Raw genomic sequence first — 9,754 nt, 5'->3', positions numbered from 1 at the left:
GAATCTGCCTGCCAATGCAGGGGACACGGGTTCGAACCCTGGTCTGGGAAGATCCCACATGCCGCGGAGCAACTAGGCCCGTGAGCCACAATTACTGAGCCTGCGCGTCTGGAGCCTGTGCTCCGCAACAAGAGAGGCCGCGATAATGAGAGGCCCCGCGCACCGCGATGAAGAGTGGCCCCCACTTGCCACAACTAGAGAAAGCCCTCGCACAGAAACGAAGACCCAACACAGCCATAAATAAATAAAATAAATAAAATAGTGTTTAAAAAAAATATGTTGGAGAGTTAATAAATATTGTTAAAGAGAGGGTAAATTGGTTTAAGTTCTACAGGGTGTTTTGAACAATATCTATCAAAAATTTAAACTTTTTTTTAACTTCAGCAATCCACATTTAGAAGTTTATCCTACAATATTCCTATACTTATGTGAAATTAAGTGTATGCAAAGTTATTCACGGAGCACTTTTTATTAAGCAAAAGATTGTAAACTCTCTAAATGTCCATCAGTTTTGGGGGTGACTAAATAAATGACAGTACAACCATACAATGAAATATAGTTCAGCTAGCTGTAAAAAAAAGGATGAGGAAGCTCTTGAGGGGAGATTTACAGAAATTGGTTATAATTCAGTAATAAATACATGGAAAACTAAGCAAATGGAAAAGTAACATAATTGTTACTGCCAAGGGAAGATTATATTCAAAAAGTGATCACATTAAATTATATGGCTTCTCTGTTAATAGTTTATATATTAAAAATAATAATCATTGATCTCATCAAAATTAAGATATAAGTATATTGATGTATTAGGGTTCCCCAGAAGAACAGAACCAATAGAAGATACACACGTATGTATATAGAGATTTAGTTTAAGGAATGGACTCATGTTATTGTGGAGGCTGGTAAATCTAAAATCTTCAGGGTAGGCCAACAGGTTGGATAGCCAGGGAAGAACGGATTTTATAACTCTAATCTGAAAGCGGAGTCTGGAGGCAGAACTCCCCCTTCCTCTGGGGACCTCAGTCTTTTTCTCTTAAGGCCTTCAATGGATTGGATGAGGCCCACTCACATTATGGAGGGTAATCTGCTTTACTTGGAGTCTACTGATTTAAATGTTAATCTCATCTAAAAAATACCTTCCCAGAAACATCTAGACTGATGTTTGACCAAATATCTGGGTACCATGGCCTAGCCAGGTTCACACATAAAATTAGCCATCACAATTGGGAAGATGGAGAGTGGGAAATGTATGTGTATGTGTGTGTGTGTGTGTGTGTGTGACGTGGTAAGTGTAGGGGGAGTATGTAAAAGAGAGATAAAGTGCCTAAAGCTAGAAAATCAAGAATTAACAATATTTGTTTACAGAGACAGAGGTGAATAACAAATCACTGATTAAAAGAATTTAAAGAAGTTACTTCTAGGGAGTAGGAAATGGGGGAGAGTTTCAGGGGCCTGTTGGTTTTCATTACCGAGTTTATGAGTTTGACTCTCTAAACTATGTGCATATATAAGCTTGATAAAAATAAATACTAAATAAAAAAGCTTTTTCTATGTTGTAGTTTTTCAAGTATTTTACCAATTTGTTGTCTTTTGAATTTTGTAGGGGAATGGCTCAGCTGTGGCACCCAGGTGACCTTGTATGTATTTGCACAGGCCACACCGGCCAAGGCTTGAACTGAAACTATTCTGAATCTTACCACAAGGCAGAGCACCTTGTGATTGTCCCAAAGCAAGAGAGGATGGGAGGCTTGTGAAGAGTGCCAGGAGACAGCTTCCATTCCCCTCCCTGTCTACCCTGGGACAGTTTCTCATTGCCCTTCGGGTTCTAATCACATATGAGGCATTCTGCTCACCTCCTCATCCCTTCCCTGGGGACAGCTGCAGACTGTAAAACTACTTAGCTGCATTCTAGAATTGGCTCCTCAATAACAGGTATCCCACAACTTGCATTGTAGTCCCTGACCCCTTTTGTTTCAGTGTCATCCCTTTGGATGTGTGGGATGAGGGCCCAGGAAGTCTATACCTTCAACTACTCTTCCTTTTGCTGTCTATGTAAGTAATAAACCTTCTGAATCTAAAAGTGACTTGTTATAGCTTTACAAGCTGAATCACTCAGGCCTTGGCTTTGCCAGATGTTGAGTGCTTGATTGATTGATTGATTGATTTTTTGCTAAACAAATTCTTAAACTTTTTATGTAGCCAAATGTATTAATCTTTTTCCTTAGGGATTTTGAGTTTTGTCATGCTTAGAAAGGATTTTCCTTACAAGACTAAAAATTTTATTAGGGGTATTTTTTGAAGGAAGAAAGGTGTAATTATTCCTCTGCTTATGAGCTGAACAGAGATGCAGTGAGCTCCCAGATAACTTTGTGGCACATTCCCCGAGGCTCTCTGAAACCCAGACCTGCTGAGGATTGAGAGGGTTTCCTGGGACCTCCCAACTCAGGAACCCTGGGCTCTAAGAGGGGGATGTAGCCACTAAACAGATGGTGTGACATCCCAGGCCTAGCAACAGTGGAGAGCAATTACTAGGCCTGATTGGGCAAGGGGAGAGAGGTGCTCCTGGAACCTGGGAAAGTGATAGTTGTAGGTAAGGCTGTAACTGTAGTAGAGTGCCACTAAACAATAACTCTGGTCTTGGGGGGTGGCGGAGAACACAACCACTGCCAACCTGCAGGAAATAATTACCCTGACCTCATATTCCTCCTACACTTCCATTCCCAGTCAGTGAATCCCATTGGCTGTAGCCAGCAAGAAGCCAGTGGGCAGAGAAGCCCTTTTGCACAGTTCAAAAAGATTAACTTTCTGGGGCATATAATAGGGTGGAAAATGATGAGAATGTATCTGGAGGGACAAATGCAGAATACCCAGAAATTTTCATTCTTGAGATTAAAAAAAAAAAAAATCCCATATACTCCCTCTCCTCCACCCACACTGCTTCCCCTGTTATTAACGTCTTGCATTGGTGTGGTACGTTTGTTACAATTGATGAACCAATATTGATTCATTATTATTAACTAAAGTGCATAGTTTCCATTAGGGTTCATGCTTTGTGTTGCATAGTTCTATACCTGAGATTTTTATTGTGAAAGCATCTCATTAGGTGCATTTTAGTGTCAAATAGGTTTTTTAAAAAAGGTTTTGTATTTCCTGAATTCTTTCATTTATTTGACATCTGTTTGTTGTCTTTAGACCTGTATGATATCTGGACTGGAGATATGTATGTATGTATTTGGTTCCATCTTTTTTCCCTCTGATCACTATAAACCCTAGGTTAAATTTTCTTCCAATCATTGTTTGTCAGAAACTTATTTTCTTGTCAGAGCTTTCCAACTTCATTAAAGCAAAGTTCTATAACTGGTATATGTTTTTTCATACCATAGCTAGAGTCTCTTTTCCGCAAAAATGCTGGTAATGTGACTGAAATTTCAAAATGCAGGGGTTTTAGTTTTTTTCTTTTTGTTTTTGTTTGTTGGATTAATGTCTGTGAATTTCTAGCTCAGATCAGACAAGCAGACAAGGGAAGAAAGAAGCAAAAGAAAATCCTTCGGAACCTCTGGATCATGATGCTTTAAGAAGTTCACAGAGTCTGTTACTTGCCCAAGCTCCCAGAGGAAAGGCCGTGAGTGTGGTTTATGGCCTGCCTTGTGGCTTCAGCATCCTATAGTCAAGTCTGAGTTACAGCTTGGTTTGTCTGAGGTTTTTAATATATACTTATAAAGTAGGTGACTACTTTGTTATAAAAATAATAAAGTCATGCCTGTTGACTTTATTGAAAATAAAATTGTTTTATTTTATTAAAAATAAAATTGTTTATTAAAAAACCAGCAGGTTGGTATTGTTTGGCCTTTGGGAACTGGGAACTTGAGTAGTGGAGGTGAGAATTTTCTCAATGTATGTACCTTTCTATAATCCCTTGATTTTTCTATTCACACACACACACACACACACACACACACACACACACACACACAGTGCCTCCAGGAAGAAAAGAACTGCTGGACAAGTTCTCTCCCACCTTCATGTGACTGTTAAGTCTGTGCAATCTGGTCACCATAAAGGCATTTTAGACACTTGAGGAATGTCTCTCTGTGTTACCACCTATTCCACACTGAATGCTGTTGTCCCTCCCAAATTCCTATGTTGAAGCCCTAACTCCCCAATGTAATGGTATTAGGAGGTGGAGCCTTTGGGAGGTAATTAGGTTTAAATGAGTTCATGAAGATGAAGCCCCCATGCTGGGATTAGTACTTATAAAAACAGAAGAGACACCAGAGTTTCCTTTCTCTGCCATGTGAGGATACAGTGACAAGGAGGTCTTCTGCAAGCTGGGGAGGAGGCCCTCAACAAGAACTGAATCTTTCAGCACTTTGATCTTGGACTTTACAGCCTCCAGAACTGTGAGAGGTGGCGAACAGATAACCTAAAGTTGCAAGTAGCTAGCAAGGACTTAGATGAAGCAAAAGATAACGTCCCTGGGTGGGTTTGAACCACCAACCTTTCGGTTAACAGCCGAACGCGCTAACCGATTGCGCCACAGAGACGTGAGAGCGCACTCATCATAACTCGTTTCCTGATTCAAGAAATTGCTTTTCAACCTCTGGCTGGGGACATCCTTAGATTCTCATATTCCGGAAGCCGAGGGTGCGCGCGGGAGACACTGAAGCCAAGAGTTGGTGTCATCGGGCACGTTTGGACATCGATAGAACGTTTGGGACTCAGCTAGGGGACTCTGACTGCCGAACGCCAGATCTGTGGCCTTCCCACCTGCTCCCCGCCTCAACAGCCGCCCGGCTCCAGGTGACGACCGCAGCCTCTCGGGCTGAAGTCCACGTTACTATTCTTAGCTTCGCTCGCCGTGAGTCCCCACTTGACCCTGTGGGCGCGCGTGCGAAGGACACGAACCAGCTGTGCCCCCACTGCGCTGCCCACGTTCTGCGCCTCTCTCTGGATGTGGACTCCGACCGGCAAGACCTCAGAACTGCTCGCGATGCAGCCCGCCCTCCAGGGCAGGGCCTCGCACCTAGTAGGCACTCAATAAATGCCCGGTGAAGGATGCATTCTGCCGCAGGGTCCTAGGCAACCAAGAATTCCAGTGTGTGCTTTAAGCTTTTAGGCCTACGAGTAACTCCGGAAACGGAAGGCTGGAAAGGTTTCTCAAAGCCGGAGGCGCTTTTATTCCCGGAGCTGACTGAGAACAAAGCAAAAGTCTTGACTTTAGACACGTGCGCCCCGGGACCGAGCTGAGTTCCCCACCCTGAACTGCGACTCAGCCTCGGTCTGGGGTCGTCCGTCCTGAAGGGTTGAATAGGGAAAGCTGAAGAAGAGGAGAAGAAAGCGAGTGGGAATGGAGGCAGCCCAGTGAGGGACGGGAACAGAGCGAGCTAGTGCTCTGGCCACTGAAGAAAAAGGCGAAAAGAAAACGGAAAATGCCTATTTTCGTTAAATAACTTTGATTACCCTCCCCCGCCTCCTCTTTGTCGGCCACCGCGCTGACCATGATTGTGTACTGTTGGATGCTCTTGAATCGGAATGACTGAGGTTCCTCTTTGCAATGCTCGGTTAAAGACCGCAACGTCGTGAGATGTCACCGGAGTCCAGACCTCGGAGCAGGTGGCGAGGCGCCCCCGGCCCCGCGCGGTAGGGGGCGCACAATCCCCTGCTCACCGCTGGAGGGTGAGACAGGACTCCGACTCCGCCCCAGCCCTCCGAGGCTGGGAGTCGGCTGCGCACCTCCTCTCCCCCTTCCCCTGCGTCCTGTGCCTTGCGGAGGAATGCTGAAGAATGTTATCCAACCACTTGTACTGTCAGGTAGATGCACTGTCAGAAGCAACCGTAGAGAGATACTGATAAAAATTCTGAAGAACAGAACGTCTGAGTAAGCCTAATCTCATTCCTGGATCAGATTGAGTAATGCTGACTGTTTACTAAAGGTAGGATGATAACAACTGTAGCTTTAATCCCACATAAATAGAGCTGGAAGTCCACAATAGCTTTGTAGTCATGTGCGGGCTACCTGCAAGCATGCACTCTGAGTTTTTTTTTTTTTTTCCTCAATAATAAACTTAGCTAATACTCAATTGGTCAACATGCGTGCTCCTTTGAGTCTCGATTTCTTATTTCCCCAACAGCCCCACAGAAGAGGTGGAGGATGCGTGGGGCTGAAGCACCGAAAGTGCACTTGGCGCTGCCTGAATTCTCCCTTGTGACTGAAGACCTTGGAGAAAAGCATGCACGATTGTCGTGGAAAGTTAGAAAATTCCAGTAACAGGACTAAGGAGGTGGATCCGGTAAGCCTCGGTGGGACCTCTTGGGATGAATTGGAAAAGACCCTTTTATCCTGGACGTCCTTTCCATTGAAGTCTGGGGTTCCATCTGGGCGGAAATGAGCACAGGGAGAGGCCGTTGCAAAAGCCCCAGAGGAGGGCGGAGTCGCTCCCTCAACCCGACCCCACCTCTGCGCAGCAGTTTCTACCCACTACCCCGCTTCCTCCTTGAAGTCGGAAGTAGGACGATCGTAGGCCTGGTCCGTGACTTACTCCCAATGAGCCCTGGGCCGGAGGAAATCCATTAAACTCTCTACAAACCTATTTCCTCATCAGCAACTCGCCGTGGTTGCCTTCAGTCTTGGCGCAGACATTTTCCATTTGGGCAACTGATACCAAGCTGGTAGGGAGAAGAGAAGCTCACGGCTTTTCGTCTTCCTGCTAGCTCAGTTTGTAGCGTGCACGACTTCTAATTTCAAAGTCTTGAGCACAGCCCAGCTTCCAGTGCGTTTTATCTGGTTTTCTTTGGATTAGTATCCGCAGTTGCAGGGCTGTACTGCTCCCCGCAGTGGCCACGAGAGGGCGCGTGGTCCTTCTCCTTGGAACTCTGTCCCAGGAACCACTACTTTGTCTCAGTTTGGTTAGTATAGAATAATGATGTCCAGTAGTTTTAATTCCTCTGAGACCGGTGGAACCCAAGATCTCTTATTTTTCACCACCTCAACTCTAGGGTCATCTTGGGTCGAGGCATGGGAGGTTGATTGTGTAAGCTCAGCCTTCCTGCTCATTCTATCAGACTGGGGAAGCCTCACAAAGAAAATTGTATTTGATTCAACGTATTAAAATTCATTATTCTCACCCCAGGGCCTAGAATAGTGGATATAAATAGGAGATGTTCCATAAATATATATATATATATATATATATATTTTAAATTTATTTATTTTATTTATTTATTTTTGGCTGCATTGGGTCTTTGTTGCTGCTGGCGGGCTTTCTCTAGTTGCGGTGAGCAGGGGCTACTCTTTGCAGTGCATGGGCTTTTCAATGTGGTGTCTTCTCTTGTTGTGGAGCACGGACTTCAGTAGTTGTGGCTCACGGGCTCTAAAGCGCAGGCTCAGTAGTTGTGGTGCACAGGCTTAGTTGCTCGGCATCATGTGGGATCTTCCTGGACCAGGGCTTGAACCCGTGTCCTCTCCATTGGCAGGCGGATTCTTAACCACTGCGCCACCAGGGAAGCCCCCCATAAATATATTTTTTTAATAAAAAAATTCATTATTCTGAGAAGGGTGCGCAGGTTTCAGCAGATCACCAAAGGAGTTCTTGGTAGAAGAAAGATTAAAAACCCAAACACATGGAGAGAGACATTGGTGGGACGAAGACCCAGGCCCCGGGTGCAGCCTAAACACAGGCAGGGTAGAAATGGGAAGGAAGACTCAAAGGGAAGAACGGCAGAACTGGGAGGAGGAAGAAGAAAGGGGAGGAAAGAGATGGATTCAAAGGAGAAATTTATTCACTGGTCCCCAGTTATATGACAGCTGGTCTCTCTGGGCTTCCCCAGGCAGCCATTGTCCTTTAAGGTAGCCTCTCACCCTTCCACCCATCTGATTCTGGGAATTCTAGCATTTCCTATTAGGTCTACCAAGCCTACACCAAGTCCCCTCTACCAGGACCAGTTCTGGCCCCTTACAGATAGTCTTTTACTAATCCTTTCTTTTGTGGTCCTAGAAGAGTCTGTAGAGGAGGCAAACTTCACCTCAACCCTCTTAGGGTCTCCAGCTGGGCCTGAGAATTAGATTGGCATAAGACAGATTAAGAGGAGGAAAACATCCAGATTTTCACATGTGCATGGGAGCTCCAATAGGAAAATGAAAACCCAAAGAAGTGGCTAGGCCTAAGTATTTATATACTAGGTTGAACAAAGAGAGGTGATTATGGAAAAGTAAAACACATAGGAAGACTAAAGGAAGATACGAGTTATTTTAACAAAGTCTGTTTGTGTGGATTTCTCTCGGCCTTGACTTCCTGTCTCTGGTGACCAGAATGATTGTACTTGCTGTTTTCTAAATGCCTTTAGCTCAAAATACTTCTTATGCCAAATTGGCATACTTTGGAGTGGCATATAGTCAAAGCATTGGAATATAGCCAAAGAACAGGATCCTCAGCCCAGATGTCCTTGTGGTGCTGTGGGGTCACCATGCTGAAAGTGAATCCAGCAAGCCTAGATTGGTTTAGTTGTACTTGTTAATAAAGTAAAAACAAAATCCTTGGACCAGGTCATTTTTAAATGTGGAAAACAGTGTTCAAATTATTTAGACATCAGTAATGAGTGTGATTAAACCTTAATTTTAAAGGCACTGAAAAGAATCCAGGACTTCCACCTACAGCTATAGTATAGTAATGCCACCAGTTTAGTCTTCTTGCTGTAAACAACCATGAAAATAGACAAAATATGTGAAGCACCTGTTATAGACACTGGACAGAGGCAGTGCAAGACTGTGATTGCCTAAGAGAGGGCTGCGGAAATGACCTGATGGTGGTATAGCAAGCTGGAATCGCAGCAGAGCATGGTGTTCACACGGAGCTAAGGTAGATATCAGAGGACAGCTGAAGCAACTGGAATCTGCAGAGAACCAGAAAGGAGAAGACAGTTTACAGGCTAGTTTTCAGAAATCCATACTGGGTCTCCTGACAGTCATTTGCTGAGTGCTGGGCTGCTCATGTGTGGAGAGCTACTACCAAGGCTTACCGGACAACAGATGCTACAGGATGGAAAACAGAACAGAGATCTTAGAAGTCTCTGCTGGCAACATTGGAATTCAGGCTTTGTTAACGACTCTTTACCACCCTGAGCATCCAGTTGATACCCCAGAAAGGCTGCTTAAGGAGTAAACACCACAACCTAGTGTGAGGCCTACTCTGGATCCTCCCTAAAAAAGGATAAAACAAAGACCTGACAAGATTAGCAGGGTTTGGACGTTGAGTCACACCAAAGAGGGCTTTGGGAAACACCTTGGACTTTCCTCAGATCTACTGAGAAACAAACCATTAATCCAGTCCTACACAAGTTCAAGGTCACTGGCCAGTAATCAAAGTGCTTAAGTAGAACAAAAGTTGATACTCTTTGGAGAAAGATATCAGAATCCAGAGTCTCTACATTGCATCATTCAAAGTGTCCAGTAAACAATAAAAAATACTAAACATGCAAAGAAACAGAAAAATGTGACCCATTCAATACCTATTTTTAAAAAGGAAAACAAAGCAGTTAAAAGAAACCAACTCCAAGAAGATGTCTCAGATGTTGGATTTAGCATACTTTAAAGCAGGGTTGCAGATTATGTATGGTTCAGCAACATGGGTTCCACTCATCATGGCTAATCTAGCTACAATCACTAGTGGTGCCCAAACAGTCAACAGCAGAGAACAACTCAGCCCCTGATATGACAGCAGTCCCTAAATCGTTGAATAAAGCCAATTAGATCTTGAAA

General features: G+C 44.2%; 1 long non-coding RNA gene across 2 annotated transcripts; it reads left to right on the top strand.

The window, feature by feature from the left end:
- Positions 1 to 270: 270 nt before the first annotated feature.
- Positions 271 to 9,754, top strand: LOC309660110. Of its 2 annotated transcripts, XR_014263139.1 has the most exons (3): positions 271 to 5,933; positions 6,132 to 6,290; positions 8,621 to 9,754. It is a non-coding gene; the product is annotated as an uncharacterized lncRNA (long non-coding RNA). The 2 variants fall into 2 exon arrangements; XR_014263140.1 differs by having other exon boundaries at positions 6,132 to 9,754.

This window comes from Balaenoptera physalus, assembly GCF_965194825.1.
Source record: "Balaenoptera physalus genome assembly, chromosome: 1".
In the NCBI taxonomy this organism is placed as follows: Eukaryota; Metazoa; Chordata; class Mammalia; order Artiodactyla; family Balaenopteridae; genus Balaenoptera; species Balaenoptera physalus.
This window is presented reverse-complemented; position numbering and strand designations above follow the sequence as displayed.